General features: G+C 42.2%; 1 protein-coding gene across 3 annotated transcripts in view; it reads right to left on the bottom strand.

Annotated features, from left to right (window-relative positions):
• The window catches only part of LOC139730849 (forkhead box protein K2-like), a 49,550-nt gene that overhangs the window by 6,404 nt on the left and 22,269 nt on the right, over positions 1 to 20,877 (bottom strand). The window lies entirely within an intron of this gene.

The following is a 20,877-nucleotide window of genomic DNA, read 5'->3' as shown; positions in this document are numbered from 1 at the left end:
TTGGAGAATCATGGAGATAGGAGAGAGCAGTAAAGATTCATCAAACCAAGAGAAGAAAAAACGAAGTCGGCGAACAGTGTGACTATGGAATGCGGAATCAATGGAGAAAGGACGAATAATCCCTCGAAGGAAGGGTAAGTAGAGGAGAGATGAGAATATGTTGATAGAAGGGAGATAGAGAGAGAGAGAGAGAGAGGGGCGGGGGGGGGGGGGGACAAAGAAAAGAAGTAGAAAAGAACAAATTGAAATTCAATACGTAAATCAGAGGGAGCTAGTATGGATCCTAGAATGAAATGCTGCTGAGAGGGAGAAAAAATGGAAGGGAAAATTGATGACAGTTAAGTCCTGAAAAGGTTCCTGTGGGAGAAAAGCAAAAATAAGAAATCAAAATGAGGTTAAAGTGTAGACCTGAGGAGAGAAGACAAGAGAAATAACCTGTGGAGAAATGTGTAAATTAAGTAGTGGTCCTGAAAAGGACCGTTGGGTTGTATGGAAGGAAGAAATAAGACAAAAAGAAGAAAGAAGAGAAGAGAACAGAAAAGAAAAGAAAAGATAAGTAGTGTAGAAACAGACAAAAGTGTAAGAGAGAGAGAGAGAGAGGAAAGAGAAATGAAACACTGAGTAAAGGTGCTAGTGAAAGTAGCTCAAGAAATCTAGTTATAAGAATAACTAGGAGAACCGAGGAACTTGACGTTTCGGGCAGATTGACTGTCCTTCGTCAGAAGTGAAGCGTGATCGGAGAAGAGGCGGGCTATATATGGAGAATGCGGACCTAGAAGGAAGTGGTCGGTTGAGGCGGGCTCGCAGGCGAGCTGAGCGTCGGCTGTTGGTGGAGTGTTGCGGTCGTTGATGCGTTCTATTGTTCTCGGAGTGTGTTGATGGCGGAGTATATCTGTGAGAGCTAACTTGGCTGTTAGTAGGTCGTGGCCGGAGATTGGAGTCCGGGTTAGTGGTTGGGGTGGACGCCGGTGGTGTGGATGACTTGTGTCGGTGAGGGCGTCTTCTCGAACCAGCGATAGGTGTGGTCGTGAGTGGGAGGCGCGGTTGACGTCGTGGGCGCTGTTGTGAAGAGGTGGGGGAAGAGATATGAGAGGAAGAAGTAGAGGGGGGAATGTGCTGTGGAGAGAGTGTGTTGTTGTTGTCATTGTTGGTGTTCGATGGTTTGTTGATGAGAGGGAGCCAGATGTTGTTGATGTGGAGTCCAGTATCCTGTGTAACAGTGTCGTGTGTGTGAATTTCTATGGCTTCTCTGATGCGTCGTGTGTTCCAGTTTTTGATGGATGTGATGAGTTTGCTGTCTTCCCAGTTGATGCGATGTTCCGACTGTTGAGCGTGTTTCACGATGGCTGACTTTTCCCATTCCGAACGTCTGTAGCATGTTTTGTGTTCTTTCAGTCTGGTCTCTAGCGATCTCCCTGTTTCACCTATGTAGACTTTGCCGCATTCGCAAGGGATACGGTAGACACCTGGTTGTTTGTGTTTGGGGTGCTTGTCTTTGTGTGAGTGCAATGAATTGTGAAGTTTGTTGGAAGATGTATGACGGACCTGGATGTTGGCGGACTTGAAGATGCGTTGTAGTTTGTGCGAGGTGGCGCCGAGGTAGGGAAGATTTACAGTTGTGATGGGCTGTTCCTTGGCTGCTTGGTTGGGATGAGAAGGTGCCTGAGTGTTGATTTTGTGCTTGGGGTATTGGTTGATAGTGGTGAGTGTGTCTGTGATATGTTCGAGTTCTTGTCGAAGATGTTCTTTGTCGCTGATTTGATGAGCACGTCGGACGAGAGCGTTCGGTACTGACTGGCGGACTGCTGGATGATGGAAGGAGCGGTAGTGAAGATATCTGTCAGTGTGAGTGGGTTTGCGGTAGACCTGGTGAGAGAAAGTGCCAGCGTTGGTCTTTGTGACGAGAACATCGAGGAAGGGGAGAGAATGATTGTGTTCCGTTTCCACTGTGAATGAGATGTTGGAGTGTTGTTCGTTGAGGTGTGAGAGGAAGTCGTCCAGTTGATCTGCTTGGTGTGGCCAGATGGTGAAGATGTCGTCGACATACCGGAGCCAGAGTGAAGGTTTGTGTTGTGCTGTGGCTAGTGCGTGGCTTTCGAAATGTTCCATGTAGATGTTGGCAATGATCGGTGAGAGGGGGGAGCCCATGGCTGCGCCTTGTTTCTGTTTGTAGTGTGTGTCCCTCCATCGGAAGGAGGTAGAATTGAGACATGTGAGGAGGAGGTCGTGTATCTGTTGTGGTGTGAGTTGTGTTCTGGAAGAAAGAGAAGGGTCATCGGTGAGACGTTGTTTGATGATGTCACAGGCTTCGTTGACAGGAACGCTGGTGAAGAGTGATTCTACATCAAAGCTGACGAGGGTGTCTGTAGGGTTGATGGTGGTTTGAGAGAGAATGTCAATGAAGTGTTTGGAATTGTTAATGTGGTGTTCTGTGTTGCCAACGAGTGGCTGTAGAATGTCTGACAGGTGTTTGGCTGTTTCGTAGCAGGGGGAACCTCGTGTAGAAATGATGGGGCGGAGAGGCACTGATGGCTTGTGAATTTTGGGTTGCCCGAAGAGGATGGGACATCTGCTGGAAGAGGCACGGAGTCTGAAATAAAGCTGTTGAGGAAGGGCATTGGATCGATGAAGTTCGAGGAGCTTGGCGTTGAGTTTCCTCTCGGTGGCAGGAGTCGGGTCACGTTTCAGTTCGGTGTATGTGGGGGTGTGGAGGATGTCTTGTATCTTTCCTGTTCGTATTGTGTTTTGTCCATGACGACCGTGGCGTTGCCTTTGTCTGCTTGAATGATATGGATGGATGCGTTGCTTTGTAGAGTCTTCACCGCTGTTCGTTCTTCTTTGTTGAGGTTGGGCTGCGGTGGCTTGGCTGTGGAGAGAGCTTGAGTAACAAGGAGTCGAATGTTGTCGGCTGCGGCTTTGTTCAGGTATCTGAGCTTGGGTTCCGTTTGTTGTATGATTTCTGTGAAAGGAATCTTCTTGGGTGGTGTTGCGAAGTTAAGCCCTAGGGATAACACGTTGTGTTCGGCTTGTGTGAGGTTGTGCTGGCTTAAATTGACAACGGTGTTACGGGCGGCGGGCGGCTTGTCTCGTGTGTATGTACGGGTATGGCTGTTATGTAGTGTGTTGAACTTTCGTATCTGCTTGTCTCTGGTGTGGAGAAATGTGGTCCTTGCTGTGTGAGAGTTGAAGGTCTGTATCTTCTGGAGGTCAGCAGGATGTAGTGTTAGTGACAAAGATCGTCCGAGCATCCTACTTGATTCTCACACTATTCTTCCTTACCACTCTCTGTGTTCCTTTCTCTACCGTCTCCACTAGTGCAACTTCAATCTCTAGCCCATTACTGTCTCCCACTCTTCACTTTCTGCCCTCCTCACAACCCCCATATGTCGCTTCCCTCTTCGTTTCTCCTCTTTCTAGGCTCTTCTGCCAAACAGCGATCCGATTAAGGACTACATACACATGGTGTCACCGCAAATCTTTCTTCCTCATTTACTTCACCATGCAAACCTTCAAACAACACATAACCGAGCTCTACGGGGAGCAAACTCAACGATCTTCTCGCCTACTTCAACGGAACCTAGTCAAACAATCTAAACTCTCCAATCATCTCACCTTTCTGAAAAGATGCCGAGATCACAGTATCATCCCTCCTGGTCTACAGCTGAAATCAACCATACATACTCCACGTGCTCGACGTATTCTTCACCAAGCCGGCCTCTCCCTCACCAGAGAACGCATAGCCCATACTCGACAAGAACTTCACACAATCGATCAACAAATCAACACCTCACAAACACACTTGTCACTAACACTACATCCTGCTGACCTCCAGAAGATACAGACCTTCAACTCTCACACAGCAAGGACCACATTTCTCCACACCAGAGACAAGCAGATACGAAAGTTCAACACACTACATAACAGCCATACCCGTACATACACACGAGACAAGCCGCCCGCCGCCCGTAACACCGTTGTCAATTTAAGCCAGCACAACCTCACACAAGCCGAACACAACGTGTTATCCCTAGGGCTTAACTTCGCAACACCACCCAAGAAGATTCCTTTCACAGAAATCATACAACAAACGGAACCCAAGCTCAGATACCTGAACAAAGCCGCAGCCGACAACATTCGACTCCTTGTTACTCAAGCTCTCTCCACAGCCAAGCCACCGCAGCCCAACCTCAACAAAGAAGAACGAACAGCGGTGAAGACTCTACAAAGCAACGCATCCATCCATATCATTCAAGCAGACAAAGGCAACGCCACGGTCGTCATGGACAAAACACAATACGAACAAAAGATACAAGACATCCTCCACACCCCCACATACACCGAACTGAAACGTGACCCGACTCCTGCCACCGAGAGGAAACTCAACGCCAAGCTCCTCGAACTTCATCGATCCAATGCCCTTCCTCAACAGCTTTATTTCAGACTCCGTGCCTCTTCCAGCAGATGTCCCATCCTCTTCGGGCAACCCAAAATTCACAAGCCATCAGTGCCTCTCCGCCCCATCATTTCTACACGAGGTTCCCCCTGCTACGAAACAGCCAAACACCTGTCAGACATTCTACAGCCACTCGTTGGCAACACAGAACACCACATTAACAATTCCAAACACTTCATTGACATTCTCTCTCAAACCACCATCAACCCTACAGACACCCTCGTCAGCTTTGATGTAGAATCACTCTTCACCAGCGTTCCTGTCAACGAAGCCTGTGACATCATCAAACAACGTCTCACCGATGACCCTTCTCTTTCTTCCAGAACACAACTCACACCACAACAGATACACGACCTCCTCCTCACATGTCTCAATTCTACCTCCTTCCGATGGAGGGACACACACTACAAACAGAAACAAGGCGCAGCCATGGGCTCCCCCCTCTCACCGATCATTGCCAACATCTACATGGAACATTTCGAAAGCCACGCACTAGCCACAGCACAACACAAACCTTCACTCTGGCTCCGGTATGTCGACGACATCTTCACCATCTGGCCACACCAAGCAGATCAACTGGACGACTTCCTCTCACACCTCAACGAACAACACTCCAACATCTCATTCACAGTGGAAACGGAACACAATCATTCTCTCCCCTTCCTCGATGTTCTCGTCACAAAGACCAACGCTGGCACTTTCTCTCACCAGGTCTACCGCAAACCCACTCACACTGACAGATATCTTCACTACCGCTCCTTCCATCATCCAGCAGTCCGCCAGTCAGTACCGAACGCTCTCGTCCGACGTGCTCATCAAATCAGCGACAAAGAACATCTTCGACAAGAACTCGAACATATCACAGACACACTCACCACTATCAACCAATACCCCAAGCACAAAATCAACACTCAGGCACCTTCTCATCCCAACCAAGCAGCCAAGGAACAGCCCATCACAACTGTAAATCTTCCCTACCTCGGCGCCACCTCGCACAAACTACAACGCATCTTCAAGTCCGCCAACATCCAGGTCCGTCATACATCTTCCAACAAACTTCACAATTCATTGCACTCACACAAAGACAAGCACCCCAAACACAAACAACCAGGTGTCTACCGTATCCCTTGCGAATGCGGCAAAGTCTACATAGGTGAAACAGGGAGATCGCTAGAGACCAGACTGAAAGAACACAAAACATGCTACAGACGTTCGGAATGGGAAAAGTCAGCCATCGTGAAACACGCTCAACAGTCGGAACATCGCATCAACTGGGAAGACAGCAAACTCATCACATCCATCAAAAACTGGAACACACGACGCATCAGAGAAGCCATAGAAATTCACACACACGACACTGTTACACAGGATACTGGACTCCACATCAACAACATCTGGCTCCCTCTCATCAACAAACCATCGAACACCAACAATGACAACAACAACACACTCTCTCCACAGCACATTCCCCCCTCTACTTCTTCCTCTCATATCTCTTCCCCCACCTCTTCACAACAGCGCCCACGACGTCAACCGCGCCTCCCACTCACGACCACACCTATCGCTGGTTCGAGAAGACGCCCTCACCGACACAAGTCATCCACACCACCGGCGTCCACCCCAACCACTAACCCGGACTCCAATCTCCGGCCACGACCTACTAACAGCCAAGTTAGCTCTCACAGATATACTCCGCCATCAACACACTCCGAGAACAATAGAACGCATCAACGACCGCAACACTCCACCAACAGCCGACGCTCAGCTCGCCTGCGAGCCCGCCTCAACCGACCACTTCCTTCTAGGTCCGCATTCTCCATATATAGCCCGCCTCTTCTCCGATCACGCTTCACTTCTGACGAAGGACAGTCAATCTGCCCGAAACGTCAAGTTCCTCGGTTCTCCTAGTTATTCTTATAACTAGATTTCTTGAGCTACTTTCACTAGCACCTTTACTCAGTGTTTCATTTCTCTTTCCTCTCTCTCTCTCTCTCTTACACTTTTGTCTGTTTCTACACTACTTATCTTTTCTTTTCTTTTCTGTTCTCTTCTCTTCTTTCTTCTTTTTGTCTTATTTCTTCCTTCCATACAACCCAACGGTCCTTTTCAGGACCACTACTTAATTTACACATTTCTCCACAGGTTATTTCTCTTGTCTTCTCTCCTCAGGTCTACACTTTAACCTCATTTTGATTTCTTATTTTTGCTTTTCTCCCACAGGAACCTTTTCAGGACTTAACTGTCATCAATTTTCCCTTCCATTTTTTCTCCCTCTCAGCAGCATTTCATTCTAGGATCCATACTAGCTCCCTCTGATTTACGTATTGAATTTCAATTTGTTCTTTTCTACTTCTTTTCTTTGTCCCCCCCCCCCCCCGCCCCTCTCTCTCTCTCTCTCTCTATCTCCCTTCTATCAACATATTCTCATCTCTCCTCTACTTACCCTTCCTTCGAGGGATTATTCGTCCTTTCTCCATTGATTCCGCATTCCATAGTCACACTGTTCGCCGACTTCGTTTTTTCTTCTCTTGGTTTGATGAATCTTTACTGCTCTCTCCTATCTCCATGATTCTCCAACATTCAACTCCTTCCTCTTCCTCTTCCCTTCTATTTCATCTTTCCCCTTCTAACGATGTCCGAACATCCTACTTGATTCTCACACTATTCTTCCTTACCACTCTCTGTGTTCCTTTCTCTACCGTCTCCACTAGTGCAACTTCAATCTCTAGCCCATTACTGTCTCCCACTCTTCACTTTCTGCCCTCCTCACAACCCCCATATGTCGCTTCCCTCTTCGTTTCTCCTCTTTCTAGGCTCTTCTGCCAAACAGCGATCCGATTAAGGACTACATACACATGGTGTCACCGCAAATCTTTCTTCCTCATTATGACGTTTGTTCCGTATTGTATTCTCTTTGAATGAAGACGTCATAAAATCAAACAAGATTAGCAACATTATGTCATTTGAGCATTATGATATCGTGATTTAACTATATAACAGCAAGGGCTGACTGTGTCAAGTGCATGTAAAGGAGGGTGCTGCCATCTACTGTTCAATGACTGTACAGGATCCAGGCAAATTCCTCGCCCACAAGCCAAAATGGCAGCTCCCTTGCGTGGCTGCCTCCACTCTGGACTACGCCCTCTTGTGGTGTAAAATCTCTTCGAGAGAGAACAGTGAAGTAAACTGTGTCCATTCATGTCGGATTTCAAAGGCATAGTATTCTGACCACTTGGCAAGGTTGCTTTTATATGTACATGTAGTGCCATGAACATAAGAGTATTAAGAGTTTTATACAGCAAAGTCTAGACTTTTTTGCATCAAGTAACACTACCCATGATGGAGTGCTGGGACTAATTTACAAACGGCAGCATTCTAATTTCACACAATAGCTTTAGAGCTTCTGTGCATTTTCCGGTTTTTGCATTGCATTTCTAATCTGCTTAGGCGCACCTGGTAAAGTAGGGACTGCGAGCGACGGAGAGCGACACTCAGCGACGGGGACATATTGCGAGAACAATGAAGTGCGTCGCAGTATGTTTTCACTCCGTCGCTAAGCGTCGGTCAAAGCAGTACGCGCCATCATTTTGATGATACCGCGACGCTTGCCGACGCTTGCTGACACTTGCCGACACCCTCGAAAGAAGCTGTTGATTTTTTCTATGTTGCGTGACCTCCGCTCACGCAAGTGTTCGTTTTAATAGCGCCGACGTTTCGGGACATGGCGCTTGAGATGTAGCGAGATTTCTGAATGGTCACGGCCAGTGCTCAAATTGAATAGCGAGCGACGTGTCCAGACGCGCCTCTCCAGATTACAAATGATGTTCGTGATAGCCCGACGATGAGCGACGTGTCCCGACGCTTTCCTTTGTCTCAACATTGGTTATGAGTTGATTTGCGTTTCGTTTGGCTACTGTAAAAGTGGTTTCTTTCGCGTACAGAAACTTTCGCGGTTTCCATCGGTGCCGACTTTTTCGCGTGTGTTTAAATTCGCGGTCGGTAATGACGGCGTTGTAACAACCCACGAGTTCAAAACGTAATTATGGGGTGTGATCTCACTGAACGGGGAACACTTTGAAAGTAGCGATCGAAGAGGGTTTATGAAAACACATGTAGGTCTACACTTAAACGCGAATGTATGCCTTAATTAGGCAGCTCCATACATGTAAAATTTTGCATGCATGAGGTGAGATTTTTTTTATCTGTCAAGTGACTCAAGAACTAAATACAGTGTATTACGAAGTCGTCCTATTTCTCCCGTAGGAAAAAGTCAGAATGTTTGCCTTTACTTTTGGAAATGAACAGCGGCAACAATCGGCTCCGCAAGATGCTAAAATTAATGTCAGGTGTTTCATTTTAATTTTGGAAATGAATAATGGTAATTTCGTATGATACTAAAATAAATGTCGGATGTTTGTTTATACTTTTGGAAATGAATAACGGTAAGATTCAGCTCCATACGGTGCTAAAATTGATGTCAGATATTTGATTTTGCGATCGGAAATGCATAAGGATAACATTTTGCTCCGTAAGATGCTGAAATAAATGTCGAATGTTTGCTTTGACTTTCGGAAATGATTAACAATAATATTCAACTCCGTACGATGATAATAAATAAACGCCGCATGTTTGCTTTTACTTTCGAAAGTAAATAGCAACATTTGGCTCCAGAAGATGCTAAAATGACTATCAAATGATTGCTTTTACGTTCGGAAGCGAATAGCAGTAATATTCTGCTCCATACGTTGCTAAAATAATTGTCGGATGTCTGCTTTTTAAATTTCGAAATGAATAACAGTAACATTGATTCATTAAAATTGATGTTTGATGTTTGCTTTGACGTTCGGAAATGAATAACAATTATATTCAACTCCGTATACGATGATAAAATAACTGTCTGATGTTTACTTTTATGTTTGAAAGTAAATAGCAATAACATTCAGCTCCGGAAGATGCTATAAATGCTGGATGTTTAATTTAACGTTCGAAAGTAAATTAGCGATAACATTCAGCTCTGGAAGATGCTAAAGTAAATGTTGAATGATCCCTTTGACGTTTGGAAATGAATACCAATAATATTCAACGCCGTGTGATGGTGAAATAAATGCCGGATGTTTGCTTTAATGTTCGAAAACAAATATCAATAACATTCAGCTCCGGAAGATGCTAAAATAAATGTCGAATGATCCCTTTGACGTTCGGAAATGAATAACAATAATATTCAATTCCGTACTATGATCAAATGAATGTCGGATGTTTGCTTATACTTTCGAAAGTAAATAGCAATGACATTCGGCTCCGGAAGATGCTGAAATAAATGTCAGATGATTGCTTTTACGTTCGGAAGTGAATAGAAGTAACATTCTGCTCCATACGATGCTAAAATAAATGTTGGATATTTGCTTTTACATCTCGAAATGAATAACAGTAACATTCAGCTGCGTTTGATGGGAAAGTAAATGTCTGATATCTGCCTTGACGTTAAAAATGAACAACAGTAGGCCCTACTTTTCGGCTCCGTACGATGCTAAAATAATATTGTCAGATGATTCATTTCACTTTCGGAAGTGGACAGCAGCATATAACATTCGGCTCCGTATGATAAATAAATGTCGGATGTTTGCTTTTAAATTTGGAAATGAATATCAGTAATATTCTGCTCCGTACGATGCTAAAACAGTAAGAGATTGTTGCTTTTACATTAATTTTGGAAATGACTAACTGTATCAATCGGCTCAGTTAGATGCTGAAATAGATAGCGGATGTTTGCTTTCACGTTCGGAAATGAATAAGGATAACATTCAGCTCCCTAAGATGCTAAAATGAATGTCGGTAGTTTGCTTTTACATTTGAAAATGATTAACGGTAACATTCGGCTCCGTAAGGTGCTAAAATACTAGTAAATGTTGCATGATTGCTCTTACAATCGGAAATGACTAACGATAACTTTCGGCTCTTTATTGTGCTAAAACGTTAATGTCGGATGTTTTTAAAATGTCTGCAAATGCTCCCACTTTCTCATTTCAAACGTAAGATTTGACCACCTAAATAGGCATCAACTTTTAAGTAACTAACAGTGTGTGGGATTATTCCGAAGGTGCCTTAGTCTGAACACTCTTAATCCGGCACGAAATTTTATTTATTTATTTATTATGTATTTATTTATTTATCTATCTATTTGTTTATTTACTCATTTATCTTTTGAGTTTAACAACGATTTAATATCGACCCCCGTTTCGTTTTCGAGTCGACGATTCTTCAAAAAACGATTCCCCCCCCCCCCCCCTTGTTCGTCAATTTGGGATTTACGAGCCTTCGGAATGACTGTAACTACGTTTATTTTTTTTTTTCAGTCGATTAGGGGATGGGGGGGGGGGGTGATTCAGAAAATAAATATAGAAGGGAGTGAAAATCTTGAGGCAAGAAATACAAGTAAGTGAAATTCTCAGTTTGATATCGTTCATTTTTTTTTTGCGTGATGTGTGTATTCTGGAAAGGGGGAAGGGTAATTCAGAAAAGAAATATATAGACGGCATCAGGGAAAATTTTGAGGCAAGAAATCAGTTTCTCAGTTTGACATTGTTAATTTCTTTGCGTGGTGGTTATTATTCCAAAAAGAGTCAGGTATGATGATACCGGATAGGTGTATATACTTATATTCCGATGGTTCGTTCTTCCGTATCCGAAAAACGCAAATTCCATGTTTGTTACTATAGTAATCTGAAAGTGTAGTAGGGTTTGTTAATCCGAACATTTTGTGACATTCCGAAGGTTCGTTAATCTGAAAATGGGAAATACGGTTCGTTAATCTGAAAACGAATAATGTGGTCAAAAATTTGTTTTGTTTTCGGATTAACAGCATTTAGAAAACCAAACCTTCCTTCGTTTTTGAATTGACGAATCTTCAAAACAGCAACACAGTTTTGTTGTTGCTTTTATTTTTTTTTTTCGAATAACGAGACTTCGGAAATTGCAAACTTTCAAAGTAACGAACAGTTACGATTTTTTGTTAATCATTAAAGCGAGTAGTGGAGGATAATTCAGAAAAGAAATATAGACGGGAGGAATAATCTTTGATTGATGATGATGTTGGTCATGTTTCTGAATGTTTATAGAAAAAGGCTGAGTGATCTGAGTGATGGTGATGATAAGTTATACTAATGCGAGTGTAAGACAGCTTGCAGAACATACTTCTTTCCCTTCCGGCCCATGAATGGTGCAAAAAAAAAAAAAAAATACATACACCTCACAACAAAAAGAACCACGTGCTAGCAACCTTCGTAAAGTTAAATCTAGAAGTTCATTACCAGCAAAGGGGAAAAACACAACAGTAACTGAAGCAAAGAGATTGTGTAGGCACTCTCTGGCATTTACGAGAAACTTGACACCCCACCCTTCTCCCCTCCTTGTGGAAAATTTCCACAAAACCAGGTGCCAGACCCAAGGTGCCAGACGAAAGAATGCGCGCACTGGAATAAACCGCGTGTAAATAGCCTGGAAATATCGATCGAAGAACTAGCTCATGAGTTGTCATCGCAAAGATCATGATTCTAATTATAGCCTTTCTTTTGACCGTTAGTAGAAATATCGAACAGTTTATTATTGTGTACTTAATTGAGTATTTTAAATGTTTACTGAACTACAAATTGTACAGGAAGGGATTGGTTACTCACAGAAATATACGAAAGGCCTCGTTTGCCCACACAAATTCACTACGAGTATGTGATGCAGCCACTACCGGGTTAGACAGCAAAATCCTGACAATTTCACGCTCAAAACTACGTATTACTTTGGAAAATTTGAAGGAACTTCACCTACGAACTGTGAAGTTATTTGGCTATCAACATTCGTTCGTTTTTGTTTTTTGTTTTGTTTTTGTTTTTTCCTCGTTTAAAAGACATAATTTCTTCGTATGGAACGTAAACTGTTTAGCGAACATCGTTATGGCAGACTTTGTGATATCAGTCAGGGGGAAAGAAAGTGGAATAGTTAAGATGTATAGAATCCAATAAATAACATGAAAAAGCCTGTAAATAACACATGACTATGTTTTATAGTAAACAATAACTGAATATACCCAAAACATTTTGCATTGAAAGAAAGATATTATTCAGAGGGGTGAAGGTTCAGATGCGAGTTTTTTCACTTTGTCTCCCTCTACAAATTAAATTTGTTAAGATCGCAACTGCTGATCTGTAAATCAACAAACATGTACATCTGAACTTACTCGTTGCCCTATTGTGATGTGGAGCGAGTTTTACCTTGCATTTTAAAAGGCGAGTTTTCTTTCTGTTAAATCATCCTCAGTAACTGATCTCTGCAATATTAATGTACGAGTAGGCCCTTTAGCTTCTTACTTAGTCTAAACACGATTTCAGTCGATTTTGCTATTAACAGTTCAAGTTTTTGCGTTTGTAAACGGCATTCACTGGTGCTTGCTTGTTTGCTTGCTTGGTACATTTCTGTCATGCGGCTGGCAGTTCGTGACTTATATTTTCCACCTCTCTTTTACGGTCAGCAACGATTTGATAAACAAATTCATAGGGTTCATCAACAAGATGGTGCACATAACGTGATACAATGCGTATTCAGCACATTGGCGTGGTGGCGTAGAAAATTAATGAACAAGCACTAATCTGTCTTTTTTTTACGCATCGCACTGTGTCTTGCAAGGAAGGTGTCTCAGTGACCCCCTACACCACAGACTTTCAAGTACAGTGTACAGAGTAACTTTGATCAGAGACAATTACGGCTTGCCGATTTCAAAACAGAATGTCCACGCCACGCCTCGTGCGAACAAAAGACGGATTAGGAGGCAACTCATTCACTAACTACCCAGCCCTTGTCGCTGCATAGAATTGCACTGCGTCTGGTCAGGCTTACTAGCAATTCCCTCAGAAGAAGGTGACGGGCACTCTCCACAGAACTCTAAAGAAGTTCTGTGGCACTCTCTCGTTTCGGGACAATTATTTTGTGATTGAAAAAAAAGAAGATTTTTGGGAATGAACTGGATGATAACACATTTGCTCCTGCGATAATTGTTCTTGCATGTATTTTGTGCATGTGAAAAAGCGTTCGAACTTTGTTTCCAGTGTCCCGTGGAAACTCGATTAGGCATAGGAGATCCTGATGTAACAAAATAATACCCGATATAACAAACTAATTTCTCCGGTCCCAACGAATTCATTTTCTGTTTTGTATTGTTTATTGTGTACTGATAAAGATTACAAAGAACAAAATATGTCTGTCTCAAGATCTCGTCATAGCGAGTTGCCACGTGTTGACTTTGTATAATTTTCGCGTGGTGTTCGCTGCTGCAAACTTCGGCGAGGGCCTTTACTCATTGTTTTATTTCCTCTGTTTCTCATACCTCGTTTGGTACGATTTCTTTTGTTTAATGTCACTTTATTCGTTCCCTTTGTTTCGAAGTACCGGTATGTAAAAATTCTTTCAGGTGTCTCTCTGGTTACAGCTCGTTATTCCGAAGGTTCGTTATTCCGAAGGCTCTTTATTCCTAAGATTTGTTATTCCGAAGGTTCATTGTTCCGAATTTCAGATTCGGATTAACCAATCTTCGGAGTAACGAACCTTCGGAATAACGCCACAAACTTTCGGATTAACGAACCTTTTTCATTTTCGGATTAACGAACCTCTAGGTATAGGGAATTTGCGTGTCTGCGTCTGATTAACGACCCTTCGGAATAACGAACCTTCGGAATAGCGAACCTTCGGAATAACGAACAGCACCCGTCTCGGTTACTGCACATGTATTTTCGTAACGGCGATTTCTCCAATTTGCTGTAGTACTGCATATTTCGAAGGAAGTTCGATCCCAGCCTCTTCGGTGTGCTGTGTGATATTTTGTAGTGTTTGTGTTGTTGTCTGAGAGGTTGTTGGTACTTTGTGATTAGTTTGCTTAAGTGTTATCTCGAGTGATGATGGTGGTCGTGTTCCTAATTTTGATACGAAAAGGGCCAAATGATCTGAGTGATGGTAATGATATTACTGATGCTGGTGTAAAAGACAGCTTGTTGAGCTACGTGTCCTCCGTCTGATTTCATTTCTCCCTCTTTCACTCTTCTTCTCTTCCCATGAATGATGGGAAAAATACATACACCTCACCTTCGTTAAGTTAAAACTAAATGTTCATTACCAGCAAAGGAAAAAAAAAATAAGGGGAAAAACACGAACGGATTGTATGCGGTCGAACCTTATTTAATTTTCGAATGAACGAACCTTCGAAATAACGAAACTTCGAAATAACGCCACAAAATGTTCCGATTAACAGACCCTTTTTCATTTTCGGATTAACGAACCTCTAGGCATAGGGAATTTGTGTTTCGGCATGTTACGACACCGAGATAACAGTCCATGTGAGCACCTCTCCAAGTTTACAGCCAAGGGACTTTGAAAGCTGTCGTGCGTGTCTGTGGGTGTTAAGGTAAGTTAGTAATCGACGCTGAAAATTATCGAAGAGTCCGTCGACGTTCAATCGACGAGGGAATTGCAAACCCAACGGCTGCTTATAAGGTACCACCAAGATAGGAAAGAATGAATTTTATGAAAACCAAAACAAACGAATGAACACGAGTGTGAGCGCTGGTACCAAGGTATGTTGTGATACACATCGATAATAACATTTTATTGGTGATGCAGTTATGTTCCCTATCTATATACATTACTTTTTTGTCTTAATACTAGATGAATGATGATACTGTTGATTCGTGAATGGACAGAGAAAAATAAATCGTGATGAATGAACAGTCACTGATGCCAACATGTGAATGTCCAGACCCCCTTCTTTGATGAACATTTTAAACCTTTTCGTATTTAATCAGTGTGTATATAAAGACGAAATTTAGACGAAAAGTTTAATGACATAGGTTTAATACAGAATTTAAAACTGCTGTCATGAATGTGACAGCTTTGTAGAGCAGATCTATATCAGCAAGATGATGTTCTCTCTTTGAAAACAATGGTTTTACCAAGAATTACAAACAACGCACCAACGCGCGCTGGAAGATTAAATACTACGTTAGTATGCTTCATGATGATGACTACAATCGGCCTCGTATCTATACTTGCCACTAAATACAACTGTACTTAGTGGGTGCTGTTCGTTATTCATTATGAAGTAAAGAATGGCATTATAAAGTACAAGTGTATAAAGAAATTCGGCATTTTATATCCTTAACTTTTCCACAGCTGCGTGCAGTCACCAGCTGTCCGAAATACTTCCACAATCCCCTTTTCCGTTTCTCTGTCCAGCGTGCAGGCACTCTCTTTATTTCTTTCTTTCCCTTCTTCCCTTAAATGTGTGTGTGTGTGTGTGTGTTTTTTTTTTTTTTTTTTGCTAAGGGTATTCCTTTCAATCGTATCCCCCTCAGTTTAGTCATGCCATGTTGTTGTGTCTCTGTTCTTTGTTTCATTTTGTCTTATTTCTGTATTATGTACATGTACTTGTACTTACAACAAGTATTTTTGAAGATATTTTTAGAGTGGTCCACAATCTACAAGCAATGCTTTTTAGTGGACCCCTCAGTTCTCATTTTTTTATCCTTCAAACATAACTTTGTAATTCCAGTATGTGTGCAATATCTTTGCAAGTTTGTTGATTACCATTGATTGTTATACTTTGTAATGTATATAATTATGCTTATGATTGAATTTGAGATTTACTTTGTGTTATGTTTTGTGGAATGAAAGAAAAAAATGAAAATGAGAATGAAATGAATCAAATCAAATCAATTCAAAATTCAGAAGGTTCGCTATTCTGAAGGTTCGTTATTCCGAAGGTTCGTTGATCCGAAATACGCAAATTCCCTATATCTAGACGTTCGTTAATCCGAACATTTGTGGCGTTATTCCGGAGATTCGTTAATCCGAAAATGAAATTCGGGAATAACGAACCTTCGGAATAACGAGCTATAACCTACTTAGTAGCACGTAAGGGACTATCACAATTTGCTGAAGGTCTCAAAGAACGCATTTAAGAGAAGAAAACGAATCACGTTTTACTTCCAAATCCGTAGTATTTAGAGTAACTTTACGCTTCATTAAGACATTGTAAGATAATGATTAATCTTCTCTTCTTTGTTTGCCAGTACAGTTTAGCGCTTTCTATTCATTAAAAAACAGCAGTCGCCATTCAGAGAGGGACTCCTCGGGACGCATGATGACGCACATTTAAGCAGAAAGCAAAATAAAATGTGATGTGTGTATGCTGTGGCGACGGACATCCAGTCGCTGGTAATCCAGAATGCGTCCGGCATGCAGGCATACTCTACTTCATTCCCGGTCCACGCATTCTGCCTGCACTGAGAATGCCCTATTGTTACTCCCCTCAGCCTTGTGAATAGAGGCATTCCGTCGTATTCCGAGAATGGGGATTATAAAATCCTCTATTCAAGGCGTCCGGAATGCGTCCGAGAATGCAGACGCGTTATACTGAAACCATTCATTCACGAAGAATGATAGCGGCCTCGTGCACCTCTACTATTGTCTTTGACCTTCAAAAGAACTACACGCCGCCCTGTTGCGTTGTGAGAAAGAAAAGTCGCGCCATTATACACGTTGTGTTTCAGTGTGAAAAAAAAATGAGTGAAAGTGTCTCTGGAAACTGATTTCTAACACAGAGATTTTGTTTTTATTCGATTTTCTGTATTGGTATGTTGGTTATTTTGTTTTTTTACGATATAATACTCGTCGCCTAAAATTGCGTTTCGTACCGCAGTTCGATACATTCGTATTTTTTCTTGCCAGATTGAGACGCCAACCCTGTTGCTAGGAGGTACCTACCAGGTATACCGTCAGGTCTCGATACTAGCGGTGGCCCGGGGCCATCAAAAAACGCACGTCGGGCACCAGAATTTCATATACAAACTGTATGAAGATTTTGGTGGACCGATCGGGCCACCAAGAAAAGTCGGATGTTTGCCTTTATACTTTTGGAAATGAACAGCGCTAACAATCGACTCCATAAGATGCTATAAATGTCGGATATTTTGTTTTTATTTTCGAGAAATGAATAACGGTAATATTCGACTTTATGATACTAAAATTAATATCGGGTGTTTGCTTATACTTCTGGAAATGACTACAGTAAGATTTAGCTTCCTAAGGTGCTAAAATTTATGTCAGATATCTGATTTTGCGTTCGGAAATGAATAAAGATAACATTCGGCTCTGGTAGATGCTGAAATAAATGTCGCATGTTTGCTTTTACGTTCGAAAGTAAATAGCAATAATCGTCAGCTCCGGAAGATGCTAAAATAAATGTCGAATGATCCCTTTGACGTTCGGAAATGAATAACAATAAAATTCAACTCCGTACGACGATGAAATAAATATCTGATGTTTGCTTTTATGTTCGAATCTGTAGCAATAACATTTACCGCCGAAAGATGCTAAAATAGATGTCGGATATTTGTTTTTAATTTTGGGATATAAATAACGGTAATATTTGACTTTGTATGATACTAAAATAAATGTCGGATGTTTTCTTATACTTTTTGGAAATGAATAACAGTAAGATTCAGCTCCGTACGGTGCTAAAATTAATGTCGAGTATTTGGTTTTGCGTTGGGAAATGAATAAGGGTATCATTCGGCTGTGGAAGATGCTGAAATAAATATCGCACGTTTGCTTTGACGTTGGGAAATGAATAATAATGATATTCCACTCCGGACGATGGTAAAATAAATGCCGGATGTTTGCTTTTATGTTCGAAAGTAAATAGCAATAACATTCGGCCCCGGAAGATGCTAAAATAAATGTGGAATATTTCCTTTAACTTTCGGAAATTAATAACGATAATATTCAACTCCGTACGACGATAAAATAAATGTCACATGTTTGCTTTTACGTTCGAAAGTAAATAGCAATAACATGCAGCTCCGGAACATGCTAGAATACATGTCGAATAATTTTCCTATCTGTAATTTGCCCGTTTGCTTCATGGTTGTGAGGGTAGCTCGTTAGCCACGCTGGTCTGTAATTTCATAACAGCCCTGTCGCTTTAAAAACGCTTTGTAATACATTATAGGTCCTGCAGTATAAGATCAGTAACTTGTAATCATTCGTAGTGACGTAGAATGCGTTTGTATTGTAGCAACAGCACTGATTTTCATATTATTATTCATATCAGTTCAATTCTGTTTGATCCAAATCCGGTTAATTTCACATGATCGGCATTTGAGGACAATTCATGGAACTGTGCAAAAGTATAGGAGACAACATGCTCAGCAGACGATTCCTTCTTTTGATTCCCCTCTCCCTGTCTCATTCCCTCTCAGCTCACTTTGATCTTTCCTCTCCCCAGCCCACCCGACAAAGAAGAAGTTCGGTACAATACAAAAACAAAAACTAAACTAAACTAAAACTAAAACAAACAAAGGAACATGTGCTAGCTGAATAAATGGGAATGATACCTATGCCCCAGCCATGCCAAGCTTGTGGAAATTTCCATGAAAGCAGAGTGGATCAATCAATAAGTTAGTGTTGCCTGCCAGCAAAGGAATGCGCGTATGCATTCCTTCACACCCCACCCTTGTTGTAAACCACGTGTAGATATCAATTAGACAGTCTGGCCTGGGAGTGGGAGTGAGCCAGGGACATGTCTCTAGCACTAGTCTTGAGTAAAAGCCCCTTTTGAGTTCCTGTAAACGTCATATGATACTGTTTTGTCTTTCTTTTCGCCTAAAAAAAAAGCATATAGCGAACAGACCTCACCTCCCTGATATCATAAATGTTCACGTAGCCATGCAAAAGGATTGATTTATTCCTTCTCGGCGAAAACTGAATTAAATGTCCTTTGATAGAAAATTCGAAATCTAGCATGCCTGTATAAAGACTACCTTGGTACCTTCGCAATACCAGGCCAGCTAGAGATCCAGCCACATGTTCGATCGTTGAGAGCTAGCGAAGGAAGCAAAACGGTGAGCTAGTAGCGGCTGTACGTATACAAAATGCACCTCATTGGTGAAAGCGTGGGGCTGATGGAATGCATGCTAGAAGACAAAGGTTGTGAACCCTGGTAAATTAATCCTGTTGGTAGTGTTACCGTTAGGTTTTAACAGACAATAGAGAGATTAGACAAAGTCACCCTTATTGTTGATGCATTCTCAGTTTCATTCCGGAATGCCCGGCTTATTTCTAGGCCCTGTTAAGCTGAGCATTCCCAGGCGACGGCCGGAATGGGTATAGAATGCGCGCATTCTCGAGTGCATGCCACTGAGATAAAAGGTACTAAGTATTCCGAACGCATTCTGGAATAGATACCAACGAGTGGATGTCCGTCGTGCCTAAAAAGTTGTTAGGACTGACAGGGCTCGCTGGCCCTGTGAGAGATTTGACTTGCAACTGCAAATAAGTAATACAGTTTTGCCTGAAACTGTGCGTTGAATTAGAAACAAACGCAAATTGGCATTGGATTCGTCAAGGTTGCGTTCGATATTTTCCCTACGAAATCGAGCGTCCGCTTAGCAATGAACTTGCTTGTCGCTCTCGGGCGGGAACTTGCATGTGTTGATGCTTTACCTCTCACAACTACTGAAATTTCCCAAGCTCAGTGCTTAGATTATGTGCACTATACCACACGCTATATTATAACACAATACTTTATGCGTATCGGGGATTTTCGGAACGATATCGGGAGTTGTAGCGAGCGAGTAGCGCGAAACAGTAAATTCGCGATTTTTGTAAGCATCGGGCAGCAATTCTACCTTCATACTTAATGCCGAATTTGGTTCGAAACTGCACTGCTGAGGAGCTGAATCATGTCAGACTTCATTTCTGTAACCTAGAAAATCAGTAAGTGTAATTTTCAGGTCAAAACAGTGCGTAGCCCCAAACCCTGTTCTATTGCTGATGGCTTCTCCGCTTCGTCTGCTAGTAATATGTAGCACTTTCTATTCCATTTGATTAGCGAAGGTTGCATTCGATATTTGCCTATACGGAATCACGCTTCCTTTTAGCAATGAACTTCCTTGCGTTTAAATGAAAATTTACGTACGGTGCGGGGACTTGCATTTGATGTTTTAGCTCTCACAAGTCACAGCTGTGCTTCATAAAATTTCATCTCAAGCCCAGGGCGCAGATTGTGTGCCCAAGTATACTCGGACGCTGCACTACGTACACGCACGCGTATCGGAGATTCGTATGAGTAGCGAGCGAGTAGCGCGAATTAAACGGTAAACTCGCGATTTTTTAAAGCATCAAGCAATAGTATATTTATGGCATTTCCTCCTCAATACTAATTGCCGAATTTGGTTCGCAGTTGCATTGCTGAGGAGTTGAATCATGTCACAATTCATTTCTGTAACCTAAAATACATTAATTATTTTGCACATGTATCAGTAAGTGTAATTTTCATGTCAAAACAGTGCGTGGCCCCAAATCCTGGATTGCCGATGGCTTCTCCGCTT

This window comes from Diadema antillarum, unplaced genomic scaffold (genome assembly GCF_040938485.1).
Source record: "Diadema antillarum isolate AM-2024a unplaced genomic scaffold, OU_Dant_1.0 seq00000339_RagTag, whole genome shotgun sequence".
NCBI lineage: Eukaryota > Metazoa > Echinodermata > Echinoidea > Diadematoida > Diadematidae > Diadema > Diadema antillarum.
This window is presented reverse-complemented; position numbering and strand designations above follow the sequence as displayed.